The 9,721-nt window shown below is 43.0% G+C and overlaps 1 protein-coding gene across 1 annotated transcript in view; it reads right to left on the reverse strand.

The window, feature by feature from the left end:
- Window positions 1-9,470, reverse strand: part of SCAI (suppressor of cancer cell invasion) — a gene marked incomplete in the record, with an annotated part of 155,686 nt that extends 146,216 nt beyond the window's left edge. Inside the window, 1 exon segment of the mRNA XM_027775599.1 lies at window positions 9,363-9,470.
- Window positions 9,471-9,721: the final 251 nt, after the last annotated feature.

The raw sequence follows: 9,721 nt of genomic DNA on the forward strand, positions 1-9,721 counted from the left end.
AAGAGAGGAGAGAGGCAGATATCCTCTACAGAACCTTACCACGCCGTCATCTACTCCCAGTCTTCCATCCAGGCAAGATCCCAGACATCCACCATGCTCAGATCAACCCAGCATCGTTACCAGGGCCTCGCACACGGCTGCAGTACTCACACCAGCTCCCAACTCCCCACACCACCATGGCTGAGCCCAAGTATCTTTAAAACCTGATTAGTTGGGACCAGCAGTTGGGGTAATGGCTATGTCACTGAACTCCCATGTAGTTGACTGTGGTTCAAGTCCCGGACCCGGTGACTTAAAACTCATGCTGGACACGCGTGTGTGTGTGTGTGTGTGTGTGCCCAAAATCCCGAGAGGAGAATGGAGGAGAAGGGATTGCAGTGCAGCCATCCCCCTGGGGGGTAATTTCTGTCTGCCTGTCTCTCTTTCTAGAGAGCATATACACCCTAAGGCAAAAACCTGTGGACTCCCACACAGCTGACCATGGTTTAAGTCCAGATTTGGTAGCTTGAAAATCACATTGGACTTGTCTGCACATATGCCCAAAATCCTGAGATTACAGCACAACCAACCCCCGGGGGGGATTTCTCACTTTCCCTCTTACTGTCTGTCTCTGTGTGTGTGTGTGTGTGTGTGTGTGTGTGTGTGTGTTTGTGTGTGTCTCTTTCGTGAGTGCAAGCACCCTAAGGTAAAAACTTCTCAAAAAATAGTAATAATAATACACATAGATACATAAAAGTGGAGCCTTAAAAACTAACCTAGTGACTTCCTTCTGGCCACTCCTGGCACTTCACCCTCCCAGAAGCCCTTGAATTAGTCCAAGGAACCTTTGGGCTGCTTCTGAACACCCTTCGAAATCCCTGCTTGACTCATCTTGAGTGAAATATTACCAGAAAAATGCTGCATGCTTTGACCAGGCTATCTTGGCCCATGCAGAGTCTGCTCTCACAGAACTCCATTTTGGCATTCTGCCCTAGGTTTTCACTGACACGTGCTACACAGACAGCTTTACTCAAACTCCTGCATTGCTGGAAGGATGCTGCTGAGGAAACACTGTCACAAAGAAGCTCTGTAACTACAGGATGGCCCTGTTTCAGGTAGATTAGAAAATATCCTCCTAGTTTTCTATTAACTACTTCCAGAATCTTAATTTCTCACTGGAGTATAGAGATCTACTTTCTTTCTTTCTTTTTTTTTTTAAGATTTTATTTTATTTCATATTTTAACTTTTTATTTATTACTATTATTATTTTCCGATTTGACCAGAGAGACAGAGAGAGAGAATGAAAGTGAGAAAGCAATCCACCAGGTCTAGGACTCGAACCACACGGTCAGTTATGTGGGATTCCAGCACCCTTTAACACCATGCTACCCACCAGCCCCCAGAGATCTACTTTCTAGAGACAAACATTATAGAAAGACCCTGCATCAGGCAGAAAATACTGCAGAGAAAGAGGTTAACACTGAAAAGGCAGGAAGCTGTCTGGTCTATTTCCACACATGTTACTGTAAAATTCTATTTCTTCTCATTTCATTCAACATGCTCTCTCAAAGGTATTTCGTTCATCTTCATCACTTGGAGCACCATTATTGGCTGATAATTTCAGAAACTGCACCTAGAACCTTAATCTCTCTGCCCAGCAACAGATCTATACATACTTTTACCTTCCTGACTGGAGATACGTCATCAAACCGCTTTACACTCCATACAAATTCAAACTCACACTCCTACCCTTTCGAACTTGCTCTTGATCCTTTACCTACTGTCTCAATGAAAACAGTTCCCATCCAACCTATTATTCAAGCTAAAAGTTCCTCAACATATTTGAAGAAAAGTAAAAGGCAAGCCACACATAGAAAAAAGTACCTGCAAAACATATAGCTGATAAAGAATGTATTTCCAGGGACCTGCAGGTGGGATGGTGGTTGAGGGTGCTGGACTCTCACATGGCCAACTGCGGTTCAAGTCCCAGACCTGGCAGCTTCCTTTCTCTCTCTGTCTCTCTCTCTCGCTCTGTCTTTCTCTGGTCAAATTAAATAAATAAAGTTAAATAAAATAATTATTAAAAAAAAAAGAATGTAATTCCAGAAGACCTAAAAAACACTTCCAATTATGTAAGAAGACAAACGCTGATACCAAGTGGGCAAAAGATTTGGACACATCACAGAAGTTGTAAGAATGGCAATTCATTACATGAAAAGATAGTGGCTTTCATTAGTCATCAAGGAGAGGCAAGTTAAAACACAGAGTGAGCACCACTGTACGTCCACAGATTGGCAAACAACAATATTGGTTTTAAAGGTATCTTATGAAAATGTGCACTTTAAACATGTAGTTTGCCATATGCAGTCACACCTCAATACAGCTATTTTAAAGAAGATGATATGCCAAGTACTGGTGAGCATAGAGAACAAATGGAATCTCACGCACTGCTAGTGGCAATGCAAACTGGCAGAGCCACTCCGGAAAACAGTCCAGCTTTTTCTAAACAAAAGTAAACTACATTTACCGTAAGACCCAGCAAGTCTACTCTTAAACATTTACCCAAGAGAAATGAAAACATATGACCAAACAAAGACCCAAATGTTCATAATAGTTTTATTCATAATAGCCAAAATGGAAACAACTGGCTCCCTGGCACAGCGATGCACTGCTCAAGAGAAGCCTAATCCTACATGGCGACCGTGGCTCAAATCCCTGACCTGGTCAGCATGAAAGATGCTAGTGCTCAAGATCCAGTGGGCTGAAGGACTGGAGGAAGGGAATCATGACATGATCAAAACCCACGGACGGTGCTTCATGTCTCTCTCACTCTGTCACTCTCATATGCATGCACAGGCAAACCATCACGAATGAGAAGAAAATTATAGAAACAAACCAGACATGAGCCAAATGCCCATCCACAAGTAAACAGATAAACAAACGGTGGTCAAATTACACAATGGAATGCTCTTCGGCCACGAAAAAGAATGACAGTCACACACAATAGCATGGATGAATCTCAAAAGCATTATGCCAAGTGTAAAAAGCTAGACACGGGGTCGGCAGGTGGTATGGTGGTTAAGGGTGCTGGACTCCCACAGGGCCGACGGCAGTTTGAATACGGAACCTGGTGACTTGCTTTCTCACATTCCTTCCCGCTCTCTCACTCTGTCCCTCTCCATTCAAATTAAAATAAATACGGGACCAGGAGTTGGCATAATGGCTATGTCGCTGGACTCCCATGTAGTCAACTGTGGTTCGAGTCCCAGACCCGGTGGCTTAAACTCATGCCAGGTGTGTGTGTGTGCCCAAGATCCTGAGAGGAGAATGGAGGAGAAGGGATTGCAGTGCAGCAAGTGGGGGGGGGGGGATTTCTCGCTTTCTGTCTCTCTGTCTCTCTCTGTCTTCCTGGCAAGCACACGTGCCCTATAGCAAAAACCTCCCAAAAATAAATAAATAATGTTAAAGTAGAAATAATTATTTAAAAAATAGAAGAAGAAAAAGAAGCTAGACACAAAACACCACACACCGGATGATTTCATTTATATGAAATTCTAGCAAAGGAAAACCTATAACAATAGGAAAAAAGATCAGTGGTTGCCAGGGCCATGAGTGCAATGAAACATGAGGAAACGTGGGAGTGGACACGGTTACAATGGCAATGTTCCATACTGTGACTGTAGTGAGTTGTTACATGACCATACACATTTGTCAAAATTCATAAAATGACATACTTAAAATTGGTGAATGTTTACTATAGGTAACTTATACCTCAATAAAGCTGATGTTTAAAAAGCCTGGAAGGGAGCTAGCTGGTGGCATGGTGGTTAAGGCAGCTGGATCACATATAGTTGACTGCCTGGTTCAAGTCCTGGACCTGGCAGCTTGAATAACATGCTGAGAACATGCATGTGCATGTCCAAAATCCTGAGGAGACTGAAGAAGTTCCCCATGAGGGGTACTTTCTCATTTTATCTCTCTTTCTGTTTCCCTCTAGCAAGTGCATGCATCCTATAACAAATTTCAAAAGAAAGAAAGAGATTAGGGGGCCAGTAGATGGCGCAGTGCTTACATCACTGAACTCCCGCATGGTGACTGTGGTTGGAGTCCTGGACCTAGTGGCTTAAAACTCATGCACGGCACATGTGCATGCACGCCCACGATCCCAGGAGAAGAATGGAGGAGAAAGGATTGTAGCACAGCTATCCTGGAGGGGGGAGGTGTTTCTCTCTCATGTCTCTGTCTCTTATCTTCCCCCACCCCCCTGCACATGTACCTAAGGCAAAAACCTCTTTTTTTTGGGGGGGGAGGGTTTTGCTATAGGGCAGGTGCGCTCACCAGAGAGAGACAGAGAGATAGAAAGTGAGAAATTACCCCCCCCGGGGGGGTGGCCACGCCGCAATCCCTTCTCCTCCATTCTCCTCTCGGGATTTTGGGCACACACTCACACGCGCCCAGTGTGAGTTTTAAGCCACTGGGTCTGGGACTCAAACCGCGATTGACAACGTGGGAGTCCAGAGACATAGCCAAGATGCTAACTGCTGGTCCCAGGCAAAAACCTCTTCAAAAAAAAAAAAAACATAAAAAGAGGACCGGCAGTTAGCATACTGGCCATGTCACTGGACTCCTATGTAGTTGACCACAGTTTGAGTCCTGAACCTAGTGGCGCATGTGCGTGTGTGCCCAAGATCCCAAGAGGAGAATGGAGGAGAAGGGATTGCGGCGTGGCCATCCCCTCTTGGGGGGTAATTTCTCACTTTCTATCTCTCTGTCTCTCTCTGGTGAGCGCACCTGCCCTATAGCAAAAAACTCTCCAAAAAAAGAAAAAAAAAAAAACATAAAAAGATTAGAAAGTAAAGCAAAACAAAAATACTTAAACTAGTAATAGTAATAGTCACGGCTATCATTTATTGAGTCCTTACTGTCTATCTGGTTACTAACTGTACCATGTACTTTACATGCATCATTTCATTGAATCCTCTCACTATGACATTCACTGGGTCATCCTACAAAAAGTGACTGAGGACCCATTATAGGGCATTATTCCAGTCTGGGAATATAACAGCAAAGAGCGTAGGCAAAGCCTCTGCATCAGAAAGCTATACATTAAAGAAAGGTAGTCATCCCACCAGGTAGGTAGTACCATTACCCACATTTTACAGAAGAATGAACACATGCACAGGTTAGATACTTCCCTACGACCCCAAAGCTAATATTTGGAAGGGCTGGAGTCTAAATTCTAGTCCAGGATTTCTCAGTCTCAGCACTACTGGGATTTTGAGCCGCATAATGCTTACATTAGGAGTTGGTTCTGCACTCTACACGCTAAGATGCACTACATTGTAACAACTCAAAAAAACCTCCAGACAGCAATGGAATGTCCCATAGGAGACAATGTTCCTTTAGTTGAGAACCACTAGACTGACATCATAGTCCAAGCTCTTAAAATCACTTTCTGGGCCAGCAGGTGGTGCAGAGGTTAGTGGCTGGATCTCATATGGCTCACTGTGTGGTTCGAGTCCTGGACCCAGTAGCTTGAAAAACACACCAGGCATGCGTGCGTGCATGCCCAAATTCCTGAGAGGATAATGCAGAAGAAACCGCAGCATACCCATTTGCCCTTGGGGCATGATTTCTGGGGGGATTTCTCTCTTTCTCTCTCTCTCTGAGTGAGTGCACACACCCTATAACAAAACAAACAAAAACTATCTTCCTTTCCATACCTGACAGTGCCTTGGTTCAGGTGCCAAATTCAGTTCACCAAAGACCTTATCAACAGTCTGTCTACACCAGGCTTCCACTCTCACCTCTGTCATTTCAGGAGTCAAACCTAGACCAAAATTAATGTCCTAAACCTTTAGAGCCCAGGTGAATGTCTGTGGAAAATGCCCTAAAAGCATGGGAAATTATCATAAATATTTTGTACATATTGTATAGATCTTTATATATAAGCATAGCCATTTTATATTTCAGTGTCTGTTTTCCCAACTAATACATGAGTTTTCCCCATTGGGGCCCTACCTCAATGATGTCTATATAACCTAGAACCAAGAATTAGAAAGCATTCAAATGTTTCTTAAGCAGATTACATATATCATCAAAATGCCTAGATCTAGTGGCTTTATTTTTATTTTTATAAAGAATTACTTATCTTTAAGCTTTATTTATTTATGTTTTTAATGTGACCAGAGAGGGACAGAGTGAGAGAGAGAAAAGAGAGGGAAAGTGAGAAAACAAGCTACCAGGTACAAGACTCACACCACGGTCAGCCATGTGGGAGTCCAGAGCCCTTAACCACCATGCCACCTGCCAATTCCTCCATTTGCTCTAAATATGCAACCAATAAAAAACAAAAAAGTCCCTAAGCAAGGCAAGGTGGCATGCACCTGTATTTCAAGGATAGCTTGGAGAATATACCAAGACCCTATCCCTAAAATAAACAAACAAAACACTCAAAACACTCCCCACATCATACAGTAAAGCTTTAATCAATGTAAATCCTACCTAAACAAATAGGTCTTATCCTTAATAGGACCTGAACAGATTCTCTAATTCAACCCAGTATTAACAGACACATCGAATGCTTCAGAACTTTCCAAAACTACATAGAGATCAGGTTTCCTAATCGTTAATCTCTTGTACAATTTATCAGAAGCATTAAATCACATTACTTTGGACCACCAAAACCCCATCTCTTATTAACTCCTCTTGCCATCAATTCATTTATTGGTTCAAGTTTATTGAGCTCCCACTCAGTACCAGAGGTACAAAAATGAACTAAGGAAGTAAGTTTTAGTGTTGGGAAAAATAAACACAAAGAAATGGACCGGCAGGCAGCGTGGTAGTTAAGGAAGCTGGACTCCCACATGGCTGACCATGGTTCGATTCCCAGACATGGTGGCTTGCTTTCTCACTTTCTCTCTGTGTCCCTCTCTGATCAAATTAAAATTAATTTTTAAAAAAAATGACTTAAAATCAACTATCCAAAACAAAAATCATACATTTGGCAACTGTTCAGTTTTTAGTAGTAGTCTTTTCTTTTTAATTTGCTCAAATGTGTATGTACTCACCAGAGAGAGAGAGACAGAGAGAGAGAGAAAGTGAGACAGCATCCCCAAAGGGGGATGGCCACACAGCAATCCTTACTCTTCCATTCTCCTCTTAGAATTTTGGGCATGTACACATACATGTCCTCAGTGTTTTTCAGGCCACCAGGTCCCAGATTCAAGTTGTGCAGGTATCCACGTGGGATCCAGTCACCTTAATCACCATGCCACTGTCTGGCCCCCAACAATAATTTTATTTAATTCAATATAACTATTATTTTACTATGTAATCAATGTAAAAAAACTAGTAATATCAAATTTGCTGTGCATTTTTTTATACTAAAACTTGAAATCTAGTATTCTATACATATCATATTTCAGGCATTAAATGTTCACTGAAAATATTTTTTTTTTTTTTTGGAGAGATTTTCACTGTAGGGCGCGTGCGCTCGCCCAGACAGACAGAGAGAGACATAGAGACAGAAAGCGAGAAATCACCCCCCAGGGGGGATGGTCACACCGCAATCCCTTCTCCTCCATTCTCCTCTCGGGATCTTGGGCGGGCACGCACGCACACGTGCCCGGCGTGAGTTTTAAGCCACCAGGTCCGGGACACGAACCGCGGTCGACTACGTGGGAGTCCAGCGACATAGCCATTACGCTAACTGCTGGTTCCCTTCACTGAAAATATTTGATGTGCATCTAGATTTCAAAAAATTTGAAAAGGAATTCACACACCCAGTTGACTAAAACTATTGATACATATTTAAACGTTTGTTAATAAGTGGGACAAGTAGTTGGTGTAATGACTATGTCGCTGGACTCCCATGTAATCGACCTCAGTTCGAGTCCCGGACCCGTGGCTTAAACTCACGCCAGGCGTGTGTGTGTGCACGTGCCCAGGATCCTGAGAGGAGAATGGAGGAAAAGGGATTATAGCATGGCCATCCCCCTGGGGGGTGATTTCTCACTTTCTGTCTGTCTCTGTCTTGCTGGAGAACACATGTACCGTATAGCAAAAACCTCTCAAAAAAAAAAAAAAAAAAAAAGTTTATTAAGTGATCACCACCAAGTCGCATGGTGGTTAAGAGCGCTGGACTCCCACATGGTCGATACCAGTTTGAGTCCCGGATCGGATCTAGTGGCGTGCTGTCTCACTCTCTCTCTCTCACTCTGTCCCTCTTTAGTCAAATTAAAATAAATAAGGTTAACTAATTCTTTTAAAAAATAAGTGATCAAATACAGTATGTATCAGTTTGTAAATTTAATTACAATTAAATACAATTTTCAGTTCTTCAGTCATGCTAGCCAGAGTCTGGATATTCAAAGGCTACATATGGCTACCATATTGGACAGTACAAGCCTAGAGGATGGTCAAGTTTGCCAAGTGGCATTTTCCCCCTCAGCACATCATTTCCACCTAGTAGAGGTTTTCTGTGTATTAACAAGGGTAACCTGACAAGCAGTAGCTATGTAAGTAGTCCCACTGGTCACATCCTCACTACTGTAGCTTACTTTCTCTAGGCCAAGGCCAATCTCTTGAAAAACGAATCTTTTAATGACTACACAGAATTGCTACGGAGTACCTGACACATGGAATGTGCTCAAAATGTTTGTGGAATGAGCATATCCTTTTCACCGTTACTCAAGGAATAACTCATTTGACGGTGCCCTATTTAAGCCCTTTATTTCTATTTCTTTTCCTAAGGTTCAAGCATTTCAGTGTATCGACTCTTATGTACAATGATAAAAAAGATAAAGCAGTAAGGAAACCTATTTCCAACCGGACATTTACTAAATGTATATTGGTTAAGAGCTTAAGCTCCAGAGTCAAATTGCTTGTGTTCAAATCCTGGTTCTATCATTTATTAGGAGTGTGATCTTGGCTAAATACTTGGTCGTTCTGTGCCTCCGCTCTCTGTTCTACAAGATAGTGATGATTCTACATACTCTCTTGGGGAACTTCAAGAATTACAGGAGATGGCAGACATAAAGCAAGCACTTGCACATAGTTCTTGGCACACAGATGTTCAATAAACATCAGCTTTTCAAACAGTAGAGAACTTGAAATTATGGCTAAAAAAAAAAACAAAAAAACAAACAGGATTTCTCAATCATCCATGTCTCACACACACACACACACACACACACACACACACACGAGTGCAGAGGTAGTAATCTGATGTCCTCAAAGGAAAAATCTTGGATGTAGTTACAGTCATTAAAGAAAGCTAAATGAGAAACTTCATCTACCGACGGAGTACAATTATGCAGCATGGCACAGGTGCAGCCAAGCAAACAGAAAAACGCAAAGCAAAACAGGACGACTGCCTTACCTGCTTTTACGTTTTCGAGGTGGTCTCTCCACTGTGCCAGTCAGTCTACAGACCAAACAAATGACAGTCACTGGAAGTCACATACGAGAACACGTCTCCGAGCCCTACTGTGCCCGGCAGGAACTAAACGTGCTACCTCAGGGACCACAGGTTCGCCAAGACCACACCTGACCTTCCGACCGCGGTATGCCGCTTCCCCTATTTACCAAGACCAAGCAGTCCTGGGACTCGGTGTTCCCCAAACCCGAACCCTGCTCCCTCGCCCATCCTAAGTCCCTATTCGTCACAGCCCAGCTCCCCAAAACCACCCACCTCCACCGACTCATTGTCTGCCTCGTCACCCCGCCAGCCCCCCAGCC

The sequence above is a fragment of the Tupaia chinensis genome, unplaced genomic scaffold, assembly GCF_000334495.1.
Source record: "Tupaia chinensis unplaced genomic scaffold, TupChi_1.0 Scaffold000575_1, whole genome shotgun sequence".
NCBI lineage: Eukaryota > Metazoa > Chordata > Mammalia > Scandentia > Tupaiidae > Tupaia > Tupaia belangeri.